The 10981-nt window shown below is 35.8% G+C and overlaps 1 non-coding gene across 1 annotated transcript; it reads right to left on the bottom strand.

The window, feature by feature from the left end:
- Window positions 1-8810: 8810 nt before the first annotated feature.
- LOC149169703 (U6 spliceosomal RNA) lies at window positions 8811-8916 on the bottom strand. The gene has a single exon (XR_016259931.1). It is a non-coding gene; the product is annotated as a U6 spliceosomal RNA (small nuclear RNA).
- Between the last annotated feature and the right edge of the window lie 2065 nt (window positions 8917-10981).

The raw sequence follows: 10981 nt of genomic DNA, 5'->3' as shown, positions 1-10981 counted from the left end.
GATGTTTCAACTTTACATGACTCTTCGTATGACAAGTGTGTCTCTTGGACTTCCGCGTTACATTACATTGATTGATAGTATGGCCCACTGTAGAGATGTGGATGACATGAGTCATCAAAAGACTCGACATGACAGTTCTGGTACATTCGTGCTATTGTCGGTGTGCATGCCGAGCTGTAGTGTTGTTGGGTGATGGATGTCTTGATGGTGTGTCATAGGTTTACCTCCGCATGGAAAAGTGCATGGAGTCTTTAATGGTCGTTGGGTTCGCTTGATGTTGCATTTGCACATTGCTCCATGCTTGTATCTTGGCATGCTTGATAGGTTCTTCCATTGATGAAAAGTGCATGTTCATCCATCCATCCATGTGCAAACACATCCTCGCATGTTCATTCATCCATCTATCCATGAAAACATCTTTGCATGACCATCTATTCATGAGCACATCTCTTTGCATGCATCATTTGTTCGTTCGTTTGCAAACATGTCATTTTGCATGTAACCCCTTTGTTCATCCCATTTGTCGTCAAGCCATGTTTGTTTGTGTACCTATATCTACAGTCACTCATGAAAAGATTAAATCAAATGCATAAACCTCCTTGTCTACCATGATGCATGATCATTTTGGATGCAGGTGACTGAGAGAGAAGAAAAGGTTGCGAGCTTCAAGTTGGGATGGATGCTTTCGGAACTACTGTTGAAAACTGCGCAGAAGTCACTAGGAGATGGTTACAAGAAATTTGGATCGACTGTGACTATCTGCGGTGTCTAGCTCAGCTGGAGGACAAAACTGCACAATTTTTAGGAGGAGTAGTCCGAGCTGTGGGAAGGTTGGGCAGATAAAATCTGTGTAATTTTTTGAAGGAATGGGCAGTGGGAGCCTAGCAGCCAAAACTGTGTAATTCTCAGGTGGAATTGGCAGTTGGCTCTTTGGACCTTGGCAATAAAAATTGAGCAATTCCTAGAGGGATTTGGTAGTCAACTGCTGGGAGATTGGTAGAAAAACTAGACAATTCCTATAGGGTGTTGGAAGTCAGCTGCAAGGAGTTGCTGGTAGGAAAACTATGCTAATGTTGGGAGGTTGGCCTACTGATCACCTCTACATAGCTTTTGAGTTGAGTGAACTGCTAGGCAGTAGAGGGCTTGCTCATGAAATATATGTGGTTTTCCGGGCGAGCTACCGGTTGACTGACTAGTGGGTTGGCTAGAAAAGATTTGAAATTTTCTGAGCGAGACAAGGACAGGAACTGGATGTCTATGTGGCATTTCTATGAAATTTTCTTAGTCTGCAGAGTAGGAAAGGTCTGCAGACTTTACGAAATTTCTGAGGGGAATCAATCCCAGGGTGACTGCCAGGTTAAATCCTTGGTTGACCAGCAGGAAGGATGATTGACCAACCTATGGGAAGTGTAGTTAGGAAGGTTGATTGACCAGGTTGTGGGAAGCGTAGTTTGAAATGGCTTGCTTGATGCTTCTTCAGTGTTCTGGGTGACATTCGATCAAGTCGATGGTGGGGCAAAGGTCCGGCTATCACAAGGTGATCTGGTCATCAAAACTTCAATAAAATGACTAAGTGTGTGAACGAGTGAAAATATGCATACGTGAACTTTCAAACACTCACTTACATGATTTGATGATGAGACGACTCAAACCATTTAGACACACATGCTCAACATGACTAACCGACGGTGCGAGTGACAAGCGTGATGCTTGTGATTGATTGTTGGACAATCACAGTGGTGCTTGCACATAATGTATGTCACTACGTGTGCGAGAGTGACAAATGTTTACATAGCAAACAGAACATGTACACACGAAGTGAAGACCTTCTGTATGACCAGAACATGGTCACAAGCGTGACATTAACATCTACATGCCAAATTTATCTGTCGAATGATCGATTAAGGTGGGTGTGAAGACTCACTCGAGCTCATGGGGTGAACCCGAGTGTGTATAGTCATCAAGTAAAACTCTTAAAGGAGGCTCCAAAATTTGATGCAGGCCAAATTTTTTTAGGGTTTTGTAGGTGCTACAACATGACCCTGTTGGATAGTGACATAGATACACATACACATACATAAATATACATAAACATTAGCATAAAAAAATCATTATCCATGATGACCCTATCAGATAACAATGTACATACATACATATATGCATATAATCATTACCATAAAGTAATCATGATCATAACATAAATAAAAGATATGAAGGTCAAGGTTAAGAGAACTTCCTTTATTCATGCACAACATTGAGAAACACCATTCCCAACTTAGTCAAGCCATCCAATATCTCAAGTCCATTTACTTTCCATTTTTTGGTTACCTTTCTACTGCCTACCCTTCCAGCATGCATTTACACCAATGGACCGAACCATTCCAACTGGTTGTCATAGTATTACTCTCTATTGCACTTAATCATGCACAAATATTCATCTAAATCTTAGATTACCTTTTGAGTACAACAAATCTCTCTCAAGCTACATCAAATTTCCTCTTTCCCAAACAATTCCCAAGACTCAAAACATAAAATGCAATACACAAAACAACTAAGAATAAAACCATGAAATTTAATAACAATATGACACCACAACAAAGTGGCAAGGCCTTGCACCAAACATAACCAAAACCACAAATCAAGCACAATAATTCACAAAATGCCAAAAGGACAAGATTGACCATAAACATCATGACTCAATCCCCATGGTTGCTAGGGAAATCTCACCCCAAGCCTTTTTCCGAATTTCATTGCCATTCCCTTGCCATGCAATCCCCTGCATCATATGTCCATAAACACATAACTGTCAATGCATAAATAAACATAATGACTTACTAGTTACCTTATCTTGTTGTGCCAAACACGTTGCTTGAAACTAAACACATGCATGCCATATTGCAAGGGACTCCAATTCCCTTGACAAATCCACTTGAAACTAGAGACTGAGTAATATACCTATCAAGTACATGTTCATGACTATGGCACATATCTAAATAATATCAAACAAAATCAAGGTTAAGAACACTTCCTATATGAGAGTCACTCATTCATTTGGAATTATGGTTTGCAAACATACCCAAAGGAATTTCTTGTCCAATTCCTTCCTTTTACATTTTTACTTTGTTGGAATCGAGTCTTACTATGTACTATCACATCACCCAACTATTAGTTATATACACATATCAACTATTACCTTGTCATACTAATACCAAGCATATTTCCTGAAATTGTTTACCCATGTCAATCACACGTTCCAAATATGGGGACAATCATATCTATCAACTTGAAATCGACCTTTAACAAGACTAACAATCATGTCATAATCCTTTGTCAACTCATAGTCCTTAGATGTAATGCTACAATTGTCACCTATTATACTCAAGTAGATATCAACTGTCTCAACATATATATGTGTTAGTACAATCATCTCAAAACAAGAACATTCAAACACATACCCATATTATGCAACTCATCAAACATTTAACCAACTTGTAAACATACCATGTCAAATAAATGAACTAGATGATATGATAGACACCAAACACTCAACATCAAATAAACAACATAATCAAGAATGTAGCACCAAGTATACTACATAAGGAAACTCATACCTTTGTGTATCTCAGTTAAGGCTATCCTATCTGCATGATCAATCCAGATTAGCATGGTATAAATTCAAGAAATATCAACTCAAGCATAAATAAGGTTGTGATATCCATAATAGTCACTAACTAGCATTTTCACATTATAACCTCATGAAAATTTCTCCTTCATGCATAACATTCACATATGTACAATCCACCTAGATTAGTACAACACAATGTCATAATAATTTGAATCATACCTGAATGTAATAATCCTAACTGTATGCATAGGCCAATCCAATTTGGCACGATGCATATAACATCAAGATATTAATGTTATAACCCTAATCGTCGAGATACTAGCATAGAAAAACAATAATATACATATCATGCTCATCAACAACATATAACTTAATCATCAAGTTATCTAACATAAAGAAACAATAGCATTGCATACAACCACATGTTACTATCATTCTTTACCATCCAACACATGCATACGTCTATAGTAATGAAATATCATTTATTATGTATGTAACCATAACATCAAAAGACATGTACATAAACCTAATGTATATAAAACTAATGCACATAACAATCCTTAACTTACATACATGCATGCCAAACATACAATATATGTATGACAATATGCTCTTGCCCCAAAGTCTAATGTTGCAACCTCATTATGGTGATCTGCATCTCTTGTTCTATCTCAGTTGCCACATTAGCATCATAACAACCAGTAACACCATGATGACCTAAATTTGCATACAATGAATTCACAAGGAATTTTTAAGCTACTATTCATGCATAATTATAGCCAAGACTTTATATGGATAATAACTACATATAGACATATAACACATTAAAACCATATACACACCATTTTAGCTAGAGTTGAGCAATCAATTCATGACCATATCAAGTACACAAACCATGACCTCATGCATGACAACCAAAACCACCTCATGTGTATTTGATAACATATGAACACTAACATGAATAACAATTCATAATCAATCATACACACATGAAGACATACTCCACGAAAACACCTTCAACCTTCACATGGTGACATAACTATAGCCAAGATCAACACCATGCCAAGGCAACAAGCACGTGGGCTACATGGATAAGGAACACATATGAAACCAACATGAAAGCATGATCAACACCCAACCCAAGGAGAGTGCAACCACGCTCTGATACCACATTATACCATCATCCTCCCACATCTACCCAAGCAACTAGCCAGTCGGGGTAAACATGTGATGAGAGGAAGCTATGCTATGATTCGACCCCCTAAGTCACGTTAAGGAAGTGGAACCAACGAAAACACACCATACACACATTAATCATCAACTATAGGATCCCTAGGAACCAATATAATACTTTAGAAAACTTTCTTTGGGGTCCCACTGAACTTTTACAAAACTTCAGCCTCAGTTTCTCCCATGCTATAGGCATGAGGGTGACCATAAATCCAAAGTATCTCTAACAGGCTTGCCTACCAGTGAATAGAGACCAAAACTATCAATGCTATGCCATCAACTCTAGGATTTGAGCCACATTTTTAGGCCCAAATCCTAATTCACTGCCTAGAATTGAAGCATATCTTCAAATCAGTAAAATAACATGGAAATGACAGTACTAAAGAAAATACTTATTCAAGACCTTGACTGCACCCCTACTAGCCATGACAGGCATTTTGTCAAACACTTAGTAAATATGCAACTTGCAGATGTAAGTCATAGATCTAAGATTATGGGTCTCATACTTATCTGAGATTCACCATGCAACATTGTTTCCTTATCACTTTAACTGCCATTCCATCCATTACGTCATAGATACATTATTCATTCATTTACAATTAAAAACATGATGAGAGCCATAGCCAACATAATAGGGATATACATATCAATGAAATCACAACCATATACACCACATATGATCCATCATAACGCTAATAGAATTACCTAAAGAAATAACCTTTCATTAATGATGCAAAATCCAAAACCAGGATGGGACTTCGACATTCCACTTAACCGTAGAATGGCTGAGCCAAATCTCTCTTCATCCATTTAACCTCATGCCATATTCTAACCATGAATGTGGGATCTCAAAGAACACATGAATCAAAAACCATCCAGGGCATCTACAGGACATCTACCTCAACCCATCAAACACTGATTCCATCTCATGGTTAGACATCAACAAACCATCATCTGATCGGTCTCCATCCCATGCTTCGAGGGCTCTAGAGCGATTGTTCCAAGCAACGCTCCAGGACTAGTAACACAACCCACAACTATCATCGGGCTCTAGAGTGTTTGCTCAACCAAGGCTCTAGGGCTAGTAACTCAACCCAACAAGGGCTCCAGAGTGTTTTGCCAACCAAGGCTACGGGACTAGTAACTCAACTCAAGTTGTTACAGGGCTCTAGATCGCTTGTCCAACCAAGGCTCCAAGAACTAGTAACTTAACCCAAGCTAAGGAAACATGAGACCCAACCAAAAGAAAACAATGAAAGTAAACCCACAATCACCATGGCTATCTAGGAAATGGCAAGGCTAGGAAATCCACTATCAATCTAGGAAATCCTCCATGTCAGTGATAGAACACAACCAAGAAACCATATGCATATTCCATGCATGCTAAAACTAGTGAAGGAAACATACATTCAACTCAGTACCTGCAAGAAAATTGGATGTAGATATTGATTCTGATACCCTCTTGCGATTTCCCACTCTTCCTTCACCTTCTTTCTCCAAGAATCCAGGTATGCCACAGCCACCAAGAGTGCTCGAAGAAAACTCTAAGTCTCCAAGAGTATGAGAGAGAGAATAGAAGGTAACTCCACCAAAATGTGTCAAAATCTTATGAACTGATCCTCAAAAGCCTTTTTATCAATGATGCTTCTATTTTCTTCATTTTCCATTATTTTCCTTCAATTTCCTCCTCACATGAAACCTTTGACCTTTCACCTTCATTTTCTCCTAATTTCCATTATTTTAATAAATAAATGTGCCAAAAATGTCATTTTGCCTTTCCAAATCCTTAGCCATTGCCTTTGGCAATTTCCTTAGCCATAATGAGCTGAATCAACACCCATTAGGATGTTTCCCCCGTCATTCAGCTTGGAATACATGTCCCATCACCATGGCCTTATATATTTTTACATCGATTTTTAACCTGGGCTGTCACATAGTAACTCCCAAACAAAGCCACCACCACAAGATAACTAATCATAAAATCGAATGTATAACAAAGAGAGAGAGAGGATGCAAACACATGAATCTTACCAACTTGTGTCCCAAAGATATATCTGACTTCTAGATCAGTATGAATTTTTCATATGAAGAGTTTCAATATATATTTTGATATAAAACATACTCATACACATTACTGAGAAGTAAGATAGTGGCTTCAATGATTTTATACATATTTTACCAATACTATTCCTTTGTTACTGCTCACTATGTGAATAAGAAAACTATTTCACATCTTACTTAGAAGCATGCCATCATCTAGATTGTGCTTGTGCTCATGTCATTAAGGATAATTTATTAATTTTGGTGCTTATTTAGAGTATGTTACTTCTTTGAGAAATCCCTCAAGGTCCACCCTAAATGAATAGGCCCAAAGCACTTTACCCAAGGCTATCTCAATAATTTAGCTAAGACTATAAAAATTCAAGAGCATTCAAAGTCATGGTATACATTGGCAAGTATTAAAGAGTGCATTTAATACAAGATGACCTATATTATAGGGTTTATTTTTTATTCGTTTTAATATGAAGGAACCTTATTTATTTTCTAGAATTTTATGATCATTTCCTCCACATATACGATGGATCTATTATCCTTCTAAGGTATCTTATGCAATAATAGTTTGATAAGTTTCCATTTCCTCCACATCTAGAATGGTATCCTTTCTAGGTCTCTCCAACAATAATTGTTAACCATATGACATTTGTTCAATTATGAAAGTACAAATATGTCCACTTTTCTGAACATTATATTGGAGGCGTCAATTGTATTCAATTTATGTTGATTTTTTGGAGTTCATATAATATAAGTACCTTATTGTTGGATTTTGTAGACCCTTAGTTGTGATGTTTACATTGTTTTTAACAATACTTCATTCAAGGTCTCAACCAAAAAATACCAAATTGGTGTATGAGACTTCTTTGCTTGTTGGACAAGGGACCCACTTTGAGTAAGATTTTCATTGTGAATTCTAGATGCATGTACATACTCTACCCCTTATTGGTTGGAGAATGTGACCTTTTAGGAGGAATATGATATATAATTAATTGTAATATATTAATTCTTTTAATTGACAATGTGAAATGTCTCTAATATCATTATGACCTGAATTACATTGACTATTATTTTTTAAAGTACTCCATATTTAGTATTTCAAAAATATTCATCAAACGATGTTTACGAAAATCTTGTTCAAAGAAAGATTTACATGTAATTGTTTATTGTAAAATAAGAATATGTATACATGATAATATTTTATTTATACATTTACAAATTAACATGATAATTAATTTAATATTTTAAAATTCTATTGCTTCTGAAATTCCAACTAATAGATCATATTTTTGTTTATAAAAGATTCAATATATATACAAATTTACTCTAGCAATCATGTAACTAAAAGAAAAATACATATGAAATTTTGAAAAAATAAATTGATAAATAAGCTTTATATATTTTAATTTATGTTGTGTTTTTACAGAACATAATTTTCATAACCATTTATTACTATAATATATATGAATGATTTATTTTAAAAATGATTTATGTGGTATTGTTGAAACATAAATAGAACTTATATTTGATTTTCATAATATGAATGTGATATGAACTCATCATCTATTGAATTATTATATTGTGATTGCCCCTATTTAACTTGTATAATAAAAAATTATATGTCATAAATGACAAGTATTAAAATCACCAACTTGTTAATTTGATGTTTCAAATTTTAGGGGGGCATTACGAAATTGCCCATACCCATTTGTGGTTCCAATTACAGTCCTACCAGTCACAATGCGGCTGAATTGAAGCTTGTATGACACAGGTGCAGTGTTTTCAATCCCTTGTAATATTTATTTATCAAAGTTGTTTAATTACAATTAAGATGTCAAAGGCTCGAAATATTGTTGATGTTCGTGCCACCCACATTGTTGGTTTATTTTTTTGAAATTATAGCAAAAATTCGGACCATTTTGCGATTTGTCCATGTCATCCTTGTGTAGGAGCCATGCTAATATTTTCTATAACATTGTGGTACCATTTAAATTTTATTAGATGAATCTGTATCCTTCCATGTCGAACCAAATTTATGGAAGTCAAAGGCTCATCCGTTGATTGATCTTGTTTATTAACCTAGCTCTAGTGGGGTTCAAGGCTTGCCAATTAATGATCTTGTTGATTGAACAATGAACCAAATTTAATGAAGTTTCTTGTTAAATTTTTTTCTTTCCCTACAATTTGAAGAGGGGATGTACTAGCACTAGCAGTCAGTACCGTCTCAACATTCACAAAAATATGACTTCATTCCTTCTTGAACTCCACTTCTTTTTTGTAGATGTTGTGATTAAATCAAAAAGTAATATTATGATCCAAACATAAATAGGAATGAAAAAAATATAGATATAACAATAAATACAAAGATGCAACATAAATAACACTTCATTTCATTAATATCAAATACCGAAATATGATTTCAAATAAAATGGAAATAAGAATAGCTAGGGCAATGGTAGCTTATCTCTGAGAAGAGATGTGGCAGCTACATTCCTCTAAATTGTGTCAATAAGGCTCAGAGGCCTATTTATTATTGGGAAATGATGGAAAGTAATAAAAATAAAAAAAAACTAACCCTAGGAGATGAAGCGCCAAAACTATGGGCCCTGTTTGGGTAAATTGGTACATCAACTTCCCAGGGTCGTAACTGTTAGGTCACTATCTACTAGTCTAACCCCTTATTGTTATTAGTACAACCCCCTTATTATATTGTTGTGCCCATGTAGTCCCCATATTTTTATTATTGTGCCCTTAAATTATTATTGTTATGTCGACTTTGATTATATTAGGGCCCCTTAGACTCATATATATAGAAAGGAGGTCTTGTCATTTGTATCATCCAAGAATTGTTCATTTGTGTAATGTAAAGGAGGTTGTCCCCTCGAAGAGGCTTATTTCTAATGCATTGATCTATCTTTTCTATCTTTTTGTGAGCTATTTTCATAACATTTGGTATCAGAGCTATGGATTCCAGGGTTTCGCTACCCCAAACAAGTCATTGTGGCATTTTCACTCTAACCTTTTCGTTACGAAGTTGGAGAATCTACAAAAAACCCCATTTGAGAAGAAATAGGTCTGAACCTTGCAACCAAATTTTAGATATTTTCGGGCTATATTGTCGGAGATATGATCTGAGGAAGTTAGAATTTTTGTAAGATCCAAAATTTCATCTACTTCAAGTCACAATTGCAGAACTGGAAGAGCCAAAGTTACAGATTATATCTCTGAAAATATAGCAAAACAAGATCTAAAATTTGGAGCCTAGGTTCAGACCGATTGCTACTCAAATGGTTTTTTTTTTAGCTAACTTTGAAGTAAAAGAGCGATAGTGAAAATTCCTTGATGACCTATTTTAGATGAAATTCTAGAACTGTCCAAAACACTAACTTCCTCAGACCATATCTCTGAAAATAGTGCGAGATAAGATCTGAAATTTAACCTCACAGAAAGATAAAACTATAGATCAATGCCTTAGAATTCAGCCTCTTTGATAGGGCAACCTCCATTACATTACACAAATGAACAATTCTTGGACGATACAAATGACAAGACCTCTTTTCTGTATATAGGAGTCTAAGGGGTCATAATATAATCAGAGCCGACATAACAATAATAATATAAGGGAACAATAATAACAATAGTGGGCTTCTATGGGGCACAATAATAACAATATGGGGACTACATGGACACAACAATATAATAATGGGGTTTCACTAATAATAATAAGGGGTGAGACTAGTAGTATAGTGACCTAACATGCCCCTCTCCTTAAAGAAGTGTTGTCCTCAATGCCTGAGTAGTTCTTGCTGCTTCTGTATAAAATTCTTGTCCTCCCATATGGAATCTTCAGAGGGTAAGTTCTTCTACTTGATGAGATACTCTGAAATTGATAGATTTCATAGCTGTTGGGTTCTTGTTCCTGTGACTACACCAAGCTCCAATATGACTTTTCCTTCCTTGTCATGTTTCGCAATATTGTTTGAACTGGGATCTTTTGCAACCTTTGAATGAGTGGCCACACTTCTTTGTCCTTCTTCCATTCAGACTTGCTTCGTTTATCCAATCTCGTTGGAT

This window comes from Pinus tabuliformis, chromosome 4_2, assembly GCF_031772625.1.
Source record: "Pinus tabuliformis cultivar Carrire ecotype Pingquan chromosome 4_2, CPIR1, whole genome shotgun sequence".
NCBI lineage: Eukaryota > Viridiplantae > Streptophyta > Pinopsida > Pinales > Pinaceae > Pinus > Pinus tabuliformis.
Note: the sequence above shows the minus strand (reverse complement) of the source record. Positions and strands in the feature narration are given on the sequence as shown.